The sequence below is a fragment of the Nannospalax galili genome, unplaced genomic scaffold (assembly GCF_000622305.1).
Source record: "Nannospalax galili isolate Female #2095 unplaced genomic scaffold, S.galili_v1.0 scaffold635, whole genome shotgun sequence".
Taxonomy (NCBI): domain Eukaryota; kingdom Metazoa; phylum Chordata; class Mammalia; order Rodentia; family Spalacidae; genus Nannospalax; species Nannospalax galili.
In genome coordinates, this window is record NW_008335836.1 from 1,342,618 (window position 1) to 1,361,370 (window position 18,753).

The 18,753-nt window shown below is 41.8% G+C and overlaps 2 protein-coding genes across 2 annotated transcripts in view; both read right to left on the reverse strand.

Moving 5' to 3' along the window:
* The window catches only part of LOC103732077 (tripartite motif-containing protein 30A), a 45,758-nt gene extending 27,053 nt beyond the window's left edge, over positions 1–18,705 (reverse strand). Inside the window, exon 1 of the mRNA XM_008830601.3 lies at positions 18,527–18,705. The gene's annotated coding sequence lies outside the window, so the exon portion shown is untranslated. The remainder of the gene's footprint in view (positions 1–18,526) is intronic.
* The window catches only part of LOC103732123 (tripartite motif-containing protein 30A-like), a 50,909-nt gene that overhangs the window by 11,104 nt on the left and 21,052 nt on the right, over positions 1–18,753 (reverse strand).

Sequence of the window (18,753 nt, forward strand, 5' to 3'; positions counted from 1 at the left end):
TGTCTTGGTTCTCTGTTTTTTAAGTTCATTATATATTCTGGTAATTAAACCTCTATCACATGTGTCTCTGGTGAAGATTTTCTCCCATTCTGTGGGTTTTCTGTTTGTTTCCTTGGTTGTCTCCTTTGATGTACAGAAGCTTTTTAGTTTAACGATGTCCCACTTGTTAATTCTTGCCCTTGTTTCCTGGGCTATTGGTGTCCGGTTTAGAAAGTCCTTTCCTACACCTATATCTTGTAGGTTTTTCCCAATGTTTTCTTCTAAGAGTTTCAGAGTTTCAGAGCCTAAAATTTTTTAAGTTCAGGCTACATTCTCTGCTAAAGGGAAGGGCACTGAAAATAGCACCTCTGATATCCCTGTCTTATGGAACACTGCGAGGCTAGTAGGAGAAAAGTGGCCAGTTCAAAAGTGCAGGCTCCTTGCTCTGTGGAAATGTGTCTTGATCAACAGCTCATCTCCCTGCCCTGAACAAATAACTCAGCTGTCATTAGCTAAGAGATTAGGCTAGGTTAAAGGTTTACCATGCTTTTAGTGCTAAGAAAAAAAAATATGGCCAACAAATTACCAGACAGGCATTGGCAACCTTGAGTAAAATCTTAAGCATCCTGCTGACACCAACTAAAAGCTCTGTGTCCTGTTTGTTTGTACCCTAAATCTTTATATGTGACTGTCAAACCCATTGTGACTTTCAGTTCCTTGTAATGTATAAAAAGCCTCTGAATTTTGTAATAAATGGCTTGCTGTAAAGACACAAATCCCATGGTCCAAGACTCTGTTGCCAGTCAGTATCGCCATCCATCACAAAAGTGAGGTTCCCCTCCAAACAAGGCACACTTGGGTCTCTTGATATAAGGTAAACATAATGCTGGACTCACAAGGGGTCTGACAGCACATGCACCATCTTATCCCTAATCCCACTACTGAGCCATACTCTAAAATTCTTCACTACATATTCCCTACTTTAGAATCTAATCACAAAACACTTTGATGATACTTTTTTTAAAACCAGAAATTAAAAATAACACTTTATCTAAATTTACCCAAATCTGAGAGATATTTTTTCTAGTTGAACACTAAATAATACCATACCAAAGGACCATCCCTCCATGGCTTCCCACGCATACCTTTGTATGACATAATCCACATTCTAGGGAGAGGGGAAAAAACATGGGTTGATAGCAGGCTCTACTCTATTTCAACACTTGATCAAAACTTCACTGGCCCCTGACATTCTGACAGTAGAGCTGGACCTAGTGTTAAAGACAAAAGAATAAAGACTCAAGCCAGTGTCCCATAGTTTTCCATGATATGATTTGAATACCATGCGTGGCTCTTTATTTAAAAGATATGTAAACTGATAGGCTATTAACTACCACACACTACAAGGCTTGGGTGAACTAAACAAGAATAAACAATTGTTCCAAAAGCTTGCATAGTTTTTGCTGAAGGTACAACTAAATACATATTGCTTCTCATTCTACAGTTTAGCTAGACCTGACTTTATCCCTTCCCATCAATTCAGTTCCCAAGTATGTGAAACTGATTTCCAAATTCTTTAAATCATGCACATAGTAATTTATTATGTCAATAGTATAGAAGCCACAAGGACCAGAGAACTTAGGAAGCCTCATACTTAGAGCAAACCACCAAACTTCTTTCTGTCTCTGTCTGTCTCTCTGTCTCTGTCTCTGTCTCTCTCTCTTTCTCTCTCTCTCTCTCAGTTCTCACTGTCAGGCTGTCCTCCTGTCCCTGCCTCCTTTATGCAGGTGTGTACCATGATCCTCCTGTCTCCACCTCCTTCATGCTGGTGTATACCAGAACACACAGATGCTTTCTTATGTACTCCATTGCCACATTATCAATATGACTGTCAGTGTCTCAAAAATGTTATTGAACTTAAACTCTACTCTCGGCCAGGCGAGTTTAGTCCATAACCTTAACTTTTTTCTTTAGTTATCTATTTTTCTACTCCTTTATCATCAGAGATATTGTTTAGTTTGAATAGATACAAGAGAATATGCTTGTCTTCCTTGTAAAATACTCGGACAATTCTGAAGCTTAAACTTGTCATCATAGGGGTATGTACACACAGAAGTGTCTGTTGAAACATTATCCCAATAGCCAACAAAAGAAATCAGTCTAAGCATTCATAAACAAATGAATAGATAAAAGTAATGTGGTACCCCTATATGATGGAATAGTTGATAGCTCTAACAAGAGAAGGAAAGAAAAGAAATGGATTGAAGTGGCTTCACTGATAAATTATACCGGATACATAAGAAAAAAATTACCAGGTGTTTACTTGTTTAAAAAAGTTCTTTTTATTTTTATGTTATTAGTATCAGTGTTTTCCCTGCATGAATACAAATTTACCTTTGTCCTGCAAAGAGTATGTTGCATCCCTTGGAACTGGAGTTACTTATTGTTAACTGTCATGTTGTCCCTAGTAAATGAACCTTGGTCCTCTGGAAGAGCAACTACTGCTCTTAACAACTTACCCATTTCTCCAGCCCCTATTCTTTTTTTCTCAATAAACAAAGGAAGAGAAGGGAGGGGCAGGAGTCTCAGATAATCAAAGGGAAAAGAATAAATACCTCCTATCATGTCAAGTTCACCTATGATAAGGGCCTTCCTTAAACAAAGAAAAGGTAAAATGGTACAATTGTTGCCTGGAAACTGAAATGTGAAGGGGATTCACACAGGCTGTGTAAGCTTTGCTGCACTCAGGGCTCAGCCTTTCAATGTGAATCTGCCTAGCCATGCTGGAAAGAATAAAAGTTGCTTCGTGGCGGAGAGCCTCAGTTTCCCAACTCTCTGTATGCTGCAACACACTGGAAGTGACTAACTTGTAAGGTGAAAATGGGCTTCAGACATGCTCAGCATTAGAGCAGAAGTAACAAATGCCAATGGTTCCAACAGATCTCTCCAAGTTTCAATTTTGCCCTGTGTTGAGACTCAGGTTTGCTTTGATTAGCGGGGGACCTGCTGGCTTCGGGGCAGAGGGTCTGATCAGCAACAGAGTCAAACTGTGGGACCTGTGTCTTCCCAACAGGATGATTTATTTTATAATTCAGATGGTTTTTCTACATCCCAAGGAACTAGCAATCATGTGGGATATGACAGTCACAGACAAAGATTTAGGATACAAAGAAACAGGACATTTAGTCTGTTAGTTGGCTCCAGAAGGATTCTTAAACTTTTACCCAAGGTTATCAATGCCCATCCAGTAATTTATTGGCCACAATGTTTTCCTTCTTAGAGCTAAAAGCATGGCGAACTCTTAGCTTTTAGCTCAGAAGTAAACCTTTAACCTGGCCTAATCTCTTAGCCAGGGATAGCTGAGTTATTTGTTTAGGACAAGGAGATGAGCTAAGGGTTGTTGACCAAGACGCTTTCCCACAGAGCAGGGAGCCTGCACTTTTATGACTAGGCCACTTCCTCCTGCCAGCCCAACAGTGTTCTGCAAGGCAGGGATTATCAGAGCCACTGTTTTCAGTGCCCCTCCCTTTTAGCAGAGAATGAGGCCTGGACCTATAAGTTTTAGGCTCACCTCACCCTAGGGCCTGGCATCCTGGTTTCCTACAGCCCTGAAGTAGATAAATGAATAAAAATAGGATTTTCCCCTTGCTGTTCACGAATGACATGATTCCCACAGCCTCTGAAATTCAGCCTCTGATTCAGGAGTGAGGTAGGGAAGGGCCCAGAAAATTCTACCATCATCACAAGGAAGAGCACAGCAACACAGAAGAGAATAAAATAGTTTCTATGTCTCCTGAATATCAGGTGCTAGAAGTTTCTTCAGTCTCATCTGTAGCATCTCCATGGTTGATCCCTGCAACCAACACTCCATTTCTGAGATGAGCTCTCCTACCAACTTCCTCTGCTGGACCAAGCCATTTTTAGACTCTGCCAGGCTATCCAAAAATGTCTTCCTCTTCTTTTATCAATATTTGCAAGGTATTCTTCTCCTCAAAGTCCAAGATACCTTTAAACTTTTCTAACTCTTCCTGAACATTCTGTACCTCATGCTGTATTTGATTCTTCAGGGTTAAGAAAATAAAGACACATTAGTCTATCAGATGGGGCTGGGAGACATTTGACTTAGGGATTTTTCATTGGGAATGAAGATAAAAAGAAGGGAAGCATGTGTTTCCTTTTTGTTTGTTCTTGACATCCCAAAACAAAGATCTGTAGTCAGTTTTCCCAAGGCCACCTGAGCCAAAATGGAATTCCTGAGTGTGCATCAGTTTCACACAGCTGTCCGAGGCACTGGTTCTCTTCTGTGTCATTTCTTATTCCATTCCTGCACCACCTGCCGGAAGATGAACCCTAATGGCAAATCTATCACCCCTTTCCAAGTATCTTCTCCCAAGTAGAGTTATAGTTTGAAAAAGCATCACAGGAATGAGAGTCAAGACTCACTAGCCTTTCTCATCAGAGCTCCTCAGAGCTTGTCAGAGCTGTTCCCAAAGGAACAGCTGGAAAGGACTCATAAACTACCAGGGAATAGAGAAGGATGGAGTCTCTTCTCTGGGTCCTGTCCAGAGACTGCCTGACTCCATTAGGAAGTATCTGCCTTGTCTGCCAGAAGGTTCTCTACTCTTGGAGGTCATTTTCATTTTCTACCATCTTCTGTAGAGCTGCCTGAAACTTCTCCTGCAAGAAGGGAAGTGCACCACAGTCAAGCTGTGAGCTTTGCTAGCATTGTTATTTCTAAGCCAAAAGCATATGATCATGTGCACGTGCACACATACACACATACACACCACACCACACACACACACACACACACACACACACACACACCTTTTTTCTTTTGTTGTTAGGTGAGGGAAATCTCTCTGTAGCCTTAGCTGGTCTGGAACCTGCTATGTATAACAGGCTGGCCTTGATCTTGTTATGGAAAATCAGAGACCAACAGCCAAAGTTAGGTGAGGAGGAGTTTAATTTTACAACAGTGGACTGACCCATGGCAAGAGTCAGTCCCTTGTTCCTGTTTTGGGGGGCTTTAATACTCATATGTCAGGAATGAAAGCAAAAGGTAAATAGCATATACATGGTAATTAAGTAAGATAACATAGGGCCACAAAGGTGATAGAAATGCAAAGGTAACAGAAATGCAAAAGCCTTGGGAAGCAAAGACTCCTATACTGGATAAAGGTTACAGGGATGTGCTAGCTTTGGGGAACAAAACTTCTATCCCAGCTAACCACACGGGGCAGGGGAAGATTCCTGTTCACTTCCTGTTCATTTCTATCCCCCAGCTTTTTCTGCTCCTGAGTTCTTAATTCCTATCACATCACAAAAGCTTTTAGCATCTGATGTGCTCTTCTATTTCCATAATAATCTCTCAGAGATCTTGCCTCTGCCTCCTGAGTGCTGGGATTAAAAGGTACAGCTCAAACTGGTATCCTTTTTACTAACATAGGAACCTTGTCTTTCATCAAGGAAAGAACTAATATCTCAACCCATGCTTTTCTCTTACACCTAAGTAATAATCACAGAATAGGACAGTGTACAAAATATCTACCCCTCTCCCAGAGTTTGTATACTAGATATAGTCTCCTATAATTAAGTGGAGTACACAATCATATCTTTTTAGGCCTCAGAAGATAACAAAGTGTGGAAAGAATCCCAGGCCTCAATTATATGATGACAACACAACTGACTCATCACACAAAGTGCAGATTTCCCTATAGGAACACCTTACAATACGGATAGAATCGGGACTAAAGACTTTTATTTAACCTTTCACCAAAAAAGCTACTGTTCATAAAGAAAAAAAGCTCACTGAGCCACGTGTTCTTTGACCTGGGCAACTGACCTTGACCGCTAGGGACCAAACTTTGCCCTCAACCAAACATAGTAAATGAATGTGGGTGTGTTTGAATTAGTAAATCAAAGGGCCGAAAGAGCTATATTTATTCATATTCATTAGCAGCAGTGGAAATTGAGAAGTATGTTAGAACACTGTTTTTTATGATATTTTTAGGTCTAGGAATCCAAGGGTAAGATTCGTAGATATGTCTTGATCCAATTTTGTAGTTTTCCAATTGATGCTGTAGAAATGGTTTGAACAAAAGTATATGGGTGAGTCCTGGCTCAGGAGCACAGTTCTGTGAGAGATCAGAAGGAAGAAGTTGTTCCCAGAGTTTAGGCCAAGTATTGGCCTTAAATGCTAAGAGTCAGGCTGTGTATTTATTCAGGTACAATCATAATGTGACTTATAAATGCTACATTGTGGTACCTCATGTGAGGAAGTGACTTTCTACTCTGAACTCACTGATCAGCAGCCAGAGAATTCCTGAGGATGTATGACTTTGAGCACAAGGCTTTCCTTCATAGCCAGCACCTGGAGAAGTCTTGAGAAAAAAGGGAACTATGAGACAGTCTCAGTCATACATGAGGGTACGTGATAGGACAAGCACAGAGCTTTCTTCATTGCTTGCCTGGGTGCACTTTAACAAGTATGTATCCACTTTCTGTTTTCACTCCTTCTTGACCAGGCCTAACTGCCTAGCACGTGCTCGGATCTTTCGCTCTCACTTTTCTACATTTATTTTGTAGAATTCTTTGTCTCCTGAATCTCCTGCTCATGTATGAAAATGAAAAACTTTACTTAAAGGAAATGGAGCTAAAGCATCATCAGAGAAAATCTGTGAACTTTTAATTGCTATACAGAAACATCATCCCTGGTATCCCAACCATGGGACACTTGATTAGGAATCTTGTTAAAAAATTAACTGATTAATTACTGCTTAGAAATTATTGAAGTGTTCAACTCTGTGGAACCATATTAGATATATACATACAACATGTAAACAGAGGTGTACTTGCGAACAAATTATATTTTATGGAAACTCATCGAACCCCTCTGACTAGTGCTCTTGCCTTCCATGGAACTTCCTTCCCCGGTGCAAAAGGCAATAGAAAAACTATTCAGAAAAAGAATGTACATGGCTCAGCACCTTGCAGGGGTTGATATGCCCACTTTCTCAGCCCTGCATCTTCAAGCCTGTCTTTCTCTGAGATTTGAAACTCCTCTGCTATCTGTTTTGTTGCTGTGTCACCATGCTGCTTCTGAATTAATTTTCCATTAAAATGACATGGATAAGTTAGACAGAGTGAGCATTCTGATAATTGACTTTATTTCCAAGTTCTTTTAGATGTTACTGACTGCTTTATGTGTTCTGAGTTCTGTAAATAAGGTGAAGTATTTAAATCAAGATTATGTGTGGTAAATTATAATGCAGTTTTTCTAATGAAAACAGTCAGACTGATAGCCCTCTTTAAAAGAGGAATTCACCCTGTGTACTATCATTCTTGTGTACAAATTACATATACCTATAATATATGCGTATATATATTTATTTATACTGCCATTTTGATAGTGAGGGTCTTACTGCAGCTTCAGCTGGCCTAGAACACACACTATTTAGACCAGGCTGGCCTCAATCTCACAGAGATCCACTTGCCTCTGCCTCCTGAGTGCTGGGATTAAAGGTATGGTTCTCTACACCAAGCACACATGCACACACATACACACACATGATCAAAGGGAACATTTAAAAGGATTTTAACAATTTAACCCATAGGAGAGTCAAGCATGTTGTTCACGTATAGTCGTTAGAAGTTAGCTGACTTCTATAATACACTTAAGACCAATATTTACTCCAGAAGTTTGTGAATGGTGAGTTCTGCACAGACAGTGTCTATAAACCAGAGAAAAAGTGAAATTAAAATAAGTTACAAACTTTATTAAGGTCATAATGCATGAAAGGGCCACACTGGTAAGCCTGACTACTCGGAGTAGGTGCCACATTCTTTAGGGTCGTCAATGAAGAAGGATGAGATACAGACTCAGGTCTTGTTAGTGAGGGAAGCAGCTAAATCTGACAAAGACCTCAGTTCCTCATTGTTGCTCGTGAGGGGAGGAATATAAAGCTCTAGAGAGCAAAACAGGGGCCATTTGGATACACAGGTAGCGAGACACTCCTATCCTTCATCCGTTTGACCTAGAGCACAAAGAAAGAAAAGTCTTATGATTTTCTGCATTCCAGCTGGGTGCGGGATATAACTGGAGAATAACAATGGCCTCTAATGGGAAATATCATTATGGGAGTAAGGATACTTGAGTTTGCCTCCATCTACAGACACAAGCTAACTGGCAGTGTAAGCTTTTAAATACCTCGTCACCTTAAATACTGCCAGGAAAAAGCTAAAGTGAGGCAATACTTGTTGATGCCATGGGGTGACTGGTGCCAGGGAACTGAAGTCAAGTACAGGGGGACTCAGTAGAACTAGGGTACATGTTCAAGGCAGTGGCAAGTTACTCAAGGCTAAGAGTGTAGAACAAACCTCCATAGTATGAGTTATGAAGCGTAATTGAGGTTCATTGCCAAACTGTTCCCAGCATAATGAAAGTAGGTTGTTTACCTGCCCATCTGCACCCAGAATTATGGGAGTAGTCACAGATGTTCTTTTCCTCAAGCCTCTGTGTGAGCAGAGCCCAAGGAAATCTGTCGGCCTTTAGTGAGCAAAGTGCTGCTGTCCCTAAGGGATAAAGGAGGTGGCTTCCTCTGAGAAGTTTTTGTCATGATATCTCAATGTATAGAATTCATACAGAGTTTACGTAGGATTAATACCAGAACAATGCAAAACACACAAAAAATTTCCTTATTGCTATAGTCAGGAGAAGTGTTGGGAGCCTGAGACTCAGCTATTTCTCAAAACTGCTGACAGACCTGAGCTGGTGACTTTCCATTCTGCCCACCCTCCTCCTGTGGGCATGGGACAGAGCCCGCGGCCTTGTATTCTTTTCCAGTAAACTGCCCTGTTTTCCAATAATCAGTAGATTCCTCCCTGGGCCCACGGCCTTGGCCCGCAGCCTTGTTCTCTTTTTCAGTAATCAGTAGATTCCTCCCTTAGAGTACATCTGGGCCCCTGTGTTCTGGCTGATATGATTACTCTCAATCTTTACTCCTTTGTTTTCATTCTCTATTTAACCTCATGCTTGAGCTGCAATAAACGAGACTTGTCTTGTCTCCATTTCTCTTGTCTCTTGCCCCATCCAAATCCCCACTCCCCAATCCAGGTACCTCATTGCTGACCCCGCAGGCCGGGGCAGAGAAGGTTGACTGTCTCAAGGCCATGGCAACTTGCTCAAGGCTAAGAGTACCTGACAGTCTTCCTCAGCACGTGTTTTGAAGCATAATTGAATAGAGTAAGGGTTGCTTTAGCCCATTCCCAGTGTTCTAAGAACAGGTGTAGGTATTCCTTCCCTTAAACCTCTGTGTCAGTAGAGTCATAGGAAGTCTCTTGATCTTTGTGAGCAAAATTTCATTGTCTTTAAGGGACGAGGGAGGTGGCTACACGTTTCCCTTTCTCTGTGGACTGGTTTCATATCTACTAGAAATGCAAGATGCATAGCTCAAGAGGCATTGCAGTCAGCAAGGGAAGAAAATAATAGTAAGAGATGTGTTATGGCATGGTCCTAGGAAAAGATGAATTCAGGAAAAGCAGTCACAACAGATTCAGGTTCTGTTCTCATGGACCTTATCAATTTCTTATTTGATTTGGTCTATCTTTGTTGAATAATATTGGAGTTATCAAACCCATTCTTAGGAAGTGATCACAGCTGATATGTTTTAGTAATAGAAAATTGATAGTGGCTTAATTCTGTAGAACTGATGTGCAAACTTCTTTCATCTCCTGATTATTCTCTGTTAATACTTGCAAAGTGTGAATGGCCATTTTGCTAAAGACACAGGTCAATTGTGAAATGTCCTTCTGTAATCCTACTATTAGCCTGGAGCAGATAAAATGAAAGCCACCATCATCACTATTTGGCTGATGCTCATCAGAGGCAACTGATCGTCACAGTTAGAAGGGAGGCCCCAAATAACCTGGTGACTGGAAGTTAGGGCTAGTAGACAAGAGAGGACCCATCCTATGGAGCATATTCCAGAGAAGTTGGGAGGCAAGACTTGAAAAGCAGTGCCATTACACAAAAAGGCCCATTCCAAAGGGAATCTTTTTCCAGTGGACAAGGCGATATTATTCTTGACAGAACAATTTAAAGGTGATGAAGAGACAATACAATCAATACATAAACATTGCTGCTAAATAGCAAAGGAGACTGATAATAGTTGATTCGCATGAGATACAATCTGATCTTGATTATCTCTAGTAACACTGGCCCACTCATTATATTTTATGGATAAGCCCATGAGATTATTAGCTAATAGTTGACACATCGAGTTTCCTTCTTGCACAAGGATATACTTTTATTCATGGTATCTACTGCTAACTGAACCAAGAAATTTCGATTGTCCATGGATCCTGAGGAACTCATAGAGAAACTTACATTTAAGGCAGTGCTAGAATAGACAGTATTTTTAGATGTTCCCTTTCTAAGTTTGGTGCAATTCTTTTGTCCTGCATCATTGACATAGGCTGATAGTTTGAAAACCCCAAATTTTACATTATTTCTTTTGGACTGATCAGTAATATTTTCCCAAGGTCTGTTCATACGAACGTAAGTATTTCCCATTTTATAATATCTACTAGAACCTACTACAATTTTAGAGCATGAGAAGGTAGAGTTCAATATTAAAGGAGATCCTACAATGGCTGGTCCTATGTGGTATACAAAAGACATAGACACACTCTGTGCAGTACAGACATGAATTAAAGCAAGCATCGTTAGGAATATTGTCAAAGAGGAAACTTCACGTCTGGCATTTCCAACTTGATGTTCAGTGAGTTTCTTTAGCTGGCCCCAGGTAGGAGCCATGGCTTATTGGGTGGGAGGCATGCTCGCATCTTTGACAGTGGTGATGCACATTTTCTGGAAGGAGGCTTCCAGGTGTTATTCTAAGTCAAACTTTGACACTTCATGGCGTGGCTTTAGTCTTCATGCAGCTCCCAGAAGTCTTCACTGTAATGTGTAGATACTCACGTATTAACCCCGACCCCATACTTTAACATGGCCTGACTGCCAATCATTAGAGACTAGATCCTTCTACCAAGTTGGTTGTGAGTTGAGAGAGGTGGTAACTAGCCAAGTGCTGTTTGGTGGAAGAGACCACCCTTGCACATCCAAAATTTCATAATTAATGGCATAAGGAGCCATAGCCAATTATTCTTTAGGGGTAGCATAAGTTCCTCTTTTGTTTAAGGCAGATATGAGAGTTCGATGTTTGTGTTCTACAGTAGCCTGGCCTCGAGGGTTGTATGAGACTCCAGAGGGTGCTGTAGGAAATATGCCAATCAACCAAACAGCAAGCAAAACAAGTGTTAGAATAAGTGGAGGCATTATCTGTTTTAATGCTATGAGGTAAGGAGATCCTGTGCCTGTGATCATGTTAAGAAAAGTTATGGCAAAGAAAGGATACAGTGGCATGTGTTAAATCATGCCAGCTTTGAGGCTCTTCTAGAACAGTGTCAAGGGATACCATTTCACACCAAATGCGTGCAGTGCCCCACGGAGGCCAGAAGAGGGTGTCGGATCCCCTGAAACTGGAGTTATGGGAGGGTGTTGCTGCTGTGTGGTTGCTGGGAATAGAACCTGGGTCCTCTGGAAGGACCACTGAGCTATTTTTTTTTTTTTTATTGGAAGCATTATGTAAGAAGAGCCATTCAATCCATCCTTATTTTGTACCAGGAATCCTGTAGGAGAATGGGGGATAGAAAAAAAGCATGCAAAGTAACAGGCCTCGGAGTGGAGTCAAACTGTGTCAACTGAGCATTTTGTGTGTGTTGTTATATACAGGATTTTTCTTACTGAGTAAAGTCTGAGGACTCACAATCAGGATTACCTTGTAGGATTTGGAATAAGTGCTATAACTGATAAGTAGGAATACCTAAAGATAGTCTAAGCCAATTAATATTTCCTAGTAGTTTTTGAAATCATTAAGTGCTTTTAACTGATCAGTAAAAATTTGTATTTTTGTAGAATAATATGGTTATGAATCTTGGTTCCCAAATACGAGACTGGCATATCACACTATATTTTCTCTGGAGCAATAAGGCCAGTCTCTTGTAAGCAGGTCTTGAGCAGTCAAATGCGTTTTGTAAAAAAACCTAAGGTAGTGGCAGCTAGTGGAATGGATGATAGAAGCCTGTGGAAATGCTTTTCTAACATGTGCTATGGCTGCACTCACATAGGATTGGCAAATAGTGGGTTTTTAAGCATGCCTTGGGGGAGAACCTTCCTTTGATATCTAGTCGTTAGGGCTTTAATATTGAGGACAGGAATGGTAGAAGCAAATTTTTCACAATCCCATGGTGCAAGAGGGATGGTAAATCTTTAAAATGAACTATGAGATGCCAGTCTTTAGGTCTTTAGGTATCATTGTGGTAGATGACAAGGCTGGTTGAGAGGCTCCCATGGGTTGAATAACTGCATTAATTTGACAGAGATCTTGTAGCATTATCCATTTAGCTGATTTCTCTTTAATTACAAACACTGAGGTCTTCCATGGTCTGAGTGAGGGTGCTATGCGGCCCTCATTTAGTTGTTGAACTCGCTCATGTAACAGTCCAATTTTTCTTTTTTCAGGTGCCAATTATCCACCTCTACAGGGGTATAAGTAATTAAATGTAAATATATAGGTTTAGGATGCTCATCAATGGTCCCTAAGGAAAAATCTCTTTGCCATAGGAAATGATTAACTGTACTTTCCATTGTGATATAAGGTCTCCACCTCATACGTTAACAGCCACATCAAAAATCAAAGGTTGCATAGTTGCAGTCTATCCTTCTGGGTTGATACATGCCAGATATTCAGAGCTCTGTCAGACCTCATCACAGTGCTTACTCCTGAGACCTCAATATTTTGAGGGAATTTAGGTCAAGAATGGGGCCAACGTTGAGAGAAGACAGTTATATCTATTTCTGTATCAATGAGTCTTTTAAACACTTTTGCACTAACAGTGATTGAGCACTTGGGCCTATTTTTACCAATATAGAGTTATACCACATTTGTTAGTGCTGCTTAAACCCCCTTACCTTTTATGTGTGTTGTTCTGTGGACCTATATAGAGCAGAAGAAGCAGTTAAGTAATGCATTCCTTGGATGGAAAATGAAGGATGGATATAGAGGAGGTTACTACTTGAATATTCCCAATGTAGTCCTCATCAATAACTCCCATAATACCATTAGATCATGCAACATCCTACTGCTTCTACCTATGATCAACCCCACACTTCCAGTTGGAATAGGGCCATAAACAACCATGGCTAGGGTGAACATGACTTGATTTGGGTCTATAAACACTGCTTCCATTATTTTAAGATCAGCAGCTGTACTATGGGAGTCAGTGACAAGCAAATCAGAGACTTTTAAGCCATGGGGTGTGAGTGTATCTTTGAAATTTGCTTCCAGGGCCCCAAAGGAGGGCCCTATATCCCATTTCCCTACTGACTTAAAGGTTTGCCATGTTCATTGAATTTAGATCTATACTGATTAGCCCAATGTTTTTCCTTTTTGTATCTTGGAAATACACTTGGTGCTTCAGCAGATGACAGAATCCTTCCTTTTCTACAGTCCTTTTTATAATGTCCCATCTTTCCACATGCATAACGTTTGCCTTTGGTAACTTTTATTTTAGTAATAGCAGCCACAAGCAGGTTAAAATTATAAGCTGGCGAGCCAATATCATTACAGGCATGAATATAGTTTTCCAAGGTATGCTTGGCTGCACATACAGGCCTTGGAGCTCGTTGGCACTACCACTGGCATCATCAAAGGCCAACATTTGCAGTAGCATGTCTCTGAGATTAGCCTGTGAAATTGTCTTTTGTAAATTATCTCTCAATCTGGCTATGAAATCAACATATAGTTCAGTAGCTCCTTGTTGAATTTTGACAAAGGACATAGAAGGTTTTCCTGGAAGAGAAATTTCTTCCCATGTTCTAATACAGCATACATACACCTGGGCCACTGCTTGGTCATCATAGTGAATTTGTCTATCAAACCCTAGCCATGACCCTGCCCCATTAATTGTTCTGTAGTAATAACTACAGGAGGGTCTGCATTTTGGTTTTTTGGATATCTTGATTATATGCTTCCTCAATCCACAAAGTTTTAAACTGTAAATATTCACTAGGTTCTAAACATGTGTTTGCTAACACAGATCAATCATGTGGAATTACATGCTCCACCTCAGCCATGTCTCTCAGTAACTCCACAGTGTAGGAGGGAGTGGCGTCATTTGCAGAGATAGCTTGTTTAAAATCCCTTAAGGTTTTATAATGTAGAACCCTGAGACCCTCTTCATTCACCTGCTACCCCCCAATCCCTCCAGACCTCCACTAATTGCTCTTTTAGCTTCTGTAAAATGCTTGGCTGCCGCTTTAGACATGCCTAGACATACCCTGGCATGCCCTGACCCCCGCCTGCTATTCCCCACCCCCTTTCCAGGAAACTATAGAATAAGCAAGCCCGTGCATAAAAACTGCCCTATAAGGTAAAAACGGAGACTCCTGGCCCCACAGGTAACAGTCAGCACATTCCACAACCCTGAGAATAGCACCTACCAATAAGAAACTTCTGGGGTTGCATCTTATACATCCAATCGGTTTAAAATTATGCTGGCATGCGTGGGCTCCTTGAACCAACCAACATGTATCTTCGGTATCCCCCCTCCCCTTCTTTGTCTAAAACCTATAAAAGGCTCCACTCTCCCTTACTCTGGGCTCTCAGCACGGATCCGTTGAGTTGGTGAGGTCTGAGAGCCCGAGCTTAAGCCCGAATAAACCATAAACCTTTGCTTTTGCATTTTGGTGTGTTGGGTCCTTGGTGGTCTTTTTGGGGTCCAGTGGATGAGGTACAACAATAAGGGATCTGTTCCTAGATAACATGAGCTTCTCCTTCAAGGAACTGAGGATTGACATTAGGACCACATGGAGTAATGCACCCAGGGGTTACCAGAGGGGCAGTCAAGTAGGCATCCAAGTCCCCCTGCCTTTGGGCCGTACGAATCCCTTGAATCAAAGCTGAGCTTTGAGGTTTAATGGGACATTGTAACAAACTACTAAACTGTTCCTTATTTTCTGAGTCAGAGGAGGTATATGAAAATGGAGGAAGTGGTGGAGCTGAGGGCTGAGCAGCCCCCTTGAGCCTCTCCACTATGTAGGCCTCTTGTAGATTAGGTAACTGACTGGTACAAAGGGTAGCTGCCACTCCCCTATTGATCTTCTGTGGACTCCTAGGTCACTGTGAGGCAGCCTCAACAGAAAATGTGGCCACAGTCTGGTGCACTCACAGGATCTGTCAGCAGCACCAGACAAATGGGACAGGTCACCTCCTCCTTTATAATTCTGAAGCCATAGATGCTGTGATCCTGCTCTGGCCTATCCCGATTGCTGATACTCCTCCCACTCAGATACCTGTACGATTGGGAAGATGAAAAGGGACAAAGGAACAAAGTAAGAAAAGGAGGAATAGACTCAACAGTGAGTGTGCAGAAATCAAGGATGGGCCGAGAGAACAGTGAAAGGTAGAAAAACAGCACTAGCATGCTGGGTACCCAAGAGTGATCCCCAAACATGACCAAAAGAAAAACAAACAACCATTTCATAGAGCATACATAGCAAACACTATTAGAAAGATGACATACTATCCCAAATGAAGACAAGGGGAAAATGGAAGCTCACTCAAGAATCCCATCAAGAAATCATAGGGTTTAAATGATGATTTAGTAGTAAGAAATTACAGGAAGAAGACAGTATCTTAATATAAGAAACCACACATGAACAGCCTGTCACAGAAGGCAATGCCTCATTCATGATTTGGAAATGGCTGTTATGGCTAGTTATGTAGATAGCTGTTAGGCGTTTGGTGTCACAGAAGCCTGCAAACTGCTGAGCCACCCTGCCCCTCAGAAGCATAATTGCCCCCCTGGAGTCTGAGCTATTTTGCTGGTCTACCTCCCTGAGGAGTAGTTAATTTCTCTACCTCACTTCTTGAGGCCTGAGCTCCCAAGGCATCCTTCCATCTATACCATATGGTGTCATTAACCAAATTTTCCCAGTCTCCCAGGGTCAGAGCTGCAACTATTCTAAGGTCTTGCTGCTTCTACAAAGAGAACGGGCCTACCACAGCCTTCTGCTGTCTCTGTACTATGTTGCTGCTATAACAGAATACTCAAGACTTGGTAATTTATAAAGAACAGAGACTTATTTCTCACAGGTGTAAAATGGAAGAAGTCCGCATTTGAAGAGCCCACATCTGCTCAGGCCATCTTTTTGTGTGTGTGTAAGACCGTGTATGCGTGTGTTTGTGTTTGGAACGCTTTATTTTTCTATCTAGTTGTTTATTTGTGACAGGGTCTCACTATGAGGCCTAGGCTGGCCTGGAACTTCTTATGCAGACTAGGTTGATCTCAAACACATTTAGATTCTTCTGGTTCTGTCCTCTCTCCTGAGTGCGGAGATAAAAGGAATGCGCCTGCACCACCACACCTGGCTAGGGAGGGCTTTTTGTTGCGTATCTCATGATGCAAAAAAGAAGGGAAAGAGCGTGTGTGCAAGAGTGCAGGAGAAGGTGAGGAGGCCAAACTGCTTTCATCAACAATTCACTACAAGGTAACTGAACCCCTCATAGGACCACATTAATTCACTCATGGAGACTGAGGGCTCATTTCTGAAACAGCTCTGACTGTTACTGAATAGAGGATTAAGTTTGCAACATGTGAAATTTGGATGACACACTCACACCATAAGAATGTACCACTCTGGGCTTCATTCCCTGGTCCAAGTTGCCATCTTGCCCAGATTCCCAGCACTTGAGCTTCTGAAGCACATGCTTGTTCCTGGATCTCTGATGGTCAGAGCTATAGGAAGACAGCTATGCTCCTTCCTCCTGGGCCTGAATTGCAATGGTGCAGCTGAGGGTCTCAGACCATTCTTTGATGGTAGTCTACATCTACCAGCACCAGCTTCCAGTGCCATACGACTTAGTTCATTTCACATCCCACTAACTCCACAGACACTCTGAGCACATGTGCCCTGGAGCACAGTGGTGTTGTGGTAGCCGATAGGCCAATCTAGACCCAAACTAAGAGACACTTCTACTGAACTTCACACTGTGTGGAAAATCAAGTCCAGCAAAATCCTTGACAGTGAGGATGTTAACAAGCTGTTTACCTGTTGCTGCTGCTGGAAACCCCTGCAGTTCAGGACACTGAGACCCTTCAGGTTTTGTCAAAACATTCATACAGCTGACATGAGTAAATTAATGATTTACAGCACAGTGCCTACCCAGAACCAGAGTCTCCACATCTGACCAAGTTCCACCCTTATATCCAATTTTTTATTCTTTCCCCCTAGATGCTGACTCAGAAAGTCTGAACGACATGACCGCCCCATAAATATGCAGGCGTTATGACAGACACAAATACCATGATGCATGACCCTTTCAAGGGAACATCATAATCCTCTTCTAACAAGCTCCAAAGAAATAGAACTCCAAAATGTCTTGAAAAATGAATTCAAAATAATAATAAGAAAAACCAGAAACTCAATAATGAAACAGAAAAGAATCACACAGAAACTCTGTAGCTGAATAATTCAATGAATGAAATTGATCCTGAAATAGAGCACTTCAACAGACTCAAACCAAGCAGAAAAAAGTCACCTATGACCTTGGAACCTCCTCATCTGACAACAGAGCAAAGACAGCATACAAAAGTGAACAAAGGCTACAGGTTTAGGGGACAGCTTTCAGGAAAACAGTGTGCATATCACGGTGTTCCAGACGAGATGTTTGTTACAAGGAAGAAACTGTGGTCCTGCAGCATACTGACATTCAGGCTCACTCAGCTCCACCCCAACCCCGCTTCCAGGGAACTGAACCCAGAGCTTGGAAAATGCCATTGAGCAACAGCCTAGACATTTAAAAAATTTCTTATATTTTGCCATAGGGCATCATTGCGTTGCCCAGGCAGGCCTTGAACTTGCTCTCCTCCTGCTTCAGCATCCTAGGTAGCTGGAATTACAGCACTGGGCTGTGCTCCCCTTCTCTGTGTCACACAGGGCTCCAGGAGAAGGAAGAACAAGGGTGGTGAATTTTAGACCAACAGTAATCCCCTGTCGGACTTGGTGCTGTGGACTAGATCAGCGATTACATAACAGGCTGCACAGCTTCAAGGCTTCAAAACAATCAGGGGAAAGCGCTGGGAACCAATCCAGAGTCACACAGGCAGAACACCAGGTTTTTCACAAACATGCTTAATAGGTTTCATTTTCAAAGTCAAGAGGCTCTTGTTGGGCCCTGCTGTTGGGGGAAGGGACTATCTTTCCTGCAACACAGGGCTCTAGATCTCTTCACAAAGGTGCAATTCAGAGTAATAGGCTGTTAAACAATAGGCAACTCCAGGTCTGGAAAAAAATAACTTGGATTCTCTCAATCTTTAAACCTAGTCTTTCAAAGCCGCCCCTCTCCAGGCCCATCTGGAGAGTGCTCAGCAGGAAGCCGGAAGCCCCTCCCCTTCCTTCCCCTTTTCGGGTAACAAAACTCACCCCAGAAAAGACAGTGATTTCTTTTGAAGTTTTCCAACTTGGCTCTCAGCAAATTGCTCTACACGCTATCAGACACAAATGCAAAAGCCGTACATCAGAGACGAGCAAGGCCAGGTGTAGGCCATTAACTCCCCAGGCCTGAAATCAAAGGTGCAAAGGCGTTTCCTCTTCCTTCTCAGCCTGAGAAGAAATGAAAGTTAAATCTTTGAGGGCTGGAATAAAAAGAT